Consider the following 1,833-nt stretch of genomic DNA (forward strand, 5'->3'; position numbering starts at 1 on the left):
GTCATTTACTATGTATAAGATATATAAATATGTATGATAAATATAAAGATATAAAGGAAAACGGTAGGCCTCAGTATACATATAATTTTAGTGTTTATATAATATATTCCTTTATTAAAATTACATGTATTTTCAAACTCACTATCTTACCTTACCTAAAGAAGTTCTTATAGATTAAGTACCTCTTATTTAGTCATCCTACATTTTGAAAGAGTAAAACACTTAAAATATTTTTGAAAGAAAAAAATTGTGTCATCAGATCCATTTTAATAAGGCTGACTAATGTTACTAAGTATATAGCACTGTCTAATACCAAATTACAGTCAAAATGCATTACTAAGAAAAGATGATAACCCCGAGTATAATTTTAGTTTTGTCAGCTATAAAAGCTAGATATGATTCCTGGCCTACATTTTTCTGGAAATATCGTTCATTATCTGTTCATCTGTCTCAGAGAGTCAATGCCTTGTGCCACCACCATTTTGATAACAATCTGGTCCTAGCAAGGCCGAGGTATAAAGGTGGCATCTCTTAGAAAAACTTCTCACATCCGGTGTGATACTTAAACTCTATGTGTAATCCAAACACTAGCTTCTCCCTGCTCTCCTTAAAAGGGCCTTTTTTCCTTTATTTTTAAAGAAAAGGGGATTTGTCATCCGTCTACTCCAGAGTCATCCACTTGGCACCTCCTTTTCTGCTTTGTGAGTTCCTGCTCTAGGCCACCCCCTGCGGCCATGTCTTCCTCCATGTGACAATGCTGTCATGGAGCAGGGAAAGGTGATACAGGGTGGGCCACACTCCCTGTAGAGACCTGCCCTCGATTCACCCACAACGGCAGGTGAGAATGTGTTTTAAGACTTTACTGACCAGCTGGGGCTAACCTAATGGCATTATAAGGTAGAAAATACTTTTTAACTAGATGCTAAATATGACTCCTCTCCTAGTCCAAAGGGCATTAAACACTTCATGGAGGAGGGTGGGGTCCTTTTGAGGGCACATCCCAGTTCTCAGCCCTACTCCCGGGCCCCCTCTCTTCTGTCTCCCTTCCAGAGAGAACGTGAAACCCGCTTCTTCAAATACGGTCAGTATACAGCTTTCCTTCCACAGTGGGAGAACTCTACCGCCCGCTCTCAGGGTTGGCGCTAGGCTAGGGCAAATCACCTTCTGAGGTGGGTGCTCTTTGAGCCCTACCCAAGTCCCCTGGGATCCTGTCTACAGTTTCTCCACCCTCTTCCCTTGGCTTCCGTGTGCTTTTGCTTCTAATGGCCTGTACCAGAGACTCTTTTCGGAAGACAACTCTCAGGTTATTGGAACAGCTTTGAAGAGCTAGAAAGAACCAGGGATAGACAAGGACAGGAGTGTGAAAACCTAGCTCCCTGACCTTAAATTGGGACAAACTCTGAGGCATAACTCACACTTCAGAGTTCCCCCTCAGGGCTAGGCGGAGGCTGGGTCTGGCTGAGGTCACAACTTCGGCTTCCTCCTCTTCCCTGTCCTGCATCTGTCACCCCTTTACGGTATCACTGGAAGCACTTAGTTCAAAAAACCACTTGCAGATGAATCCTCATTTCAGGACCTTCTACCAGGGAACAGACCTAACGTACCTCTCCACCCATTTTCAGGTATAGTCAAAGGCTCTATAATTCTCTAGCAGTACATTCCCAAAGCCCAGCAGACCAGCCCAGGGGCCCTGGTGTGATATGTCAAATCCTTTTGAGTTCTCTTTCCATCAGAGTGAGGTGAAACTGCGCCCCTTTACGACTCCCGTCCCCAGTGGGTAAATTCTGGGTAAACATTTGTCCCTAGGACAAAAGATACGTCTTGGCAATAGTA

The sequence above is a fragment of the Lynx canadensis genome, chromosome X, assembly GCF_007474595.2.
Source record: "Lynx canadensis isolate LIC74 chromosome X, mLynCan4.pri.v2, whole genome shotgun sequence".
Lineage (NCBI taxonomy): Eukaryota > Metazoa > Chordata > Mammalia > Carnivora > Felidae > Lynx > Lynx canadensis.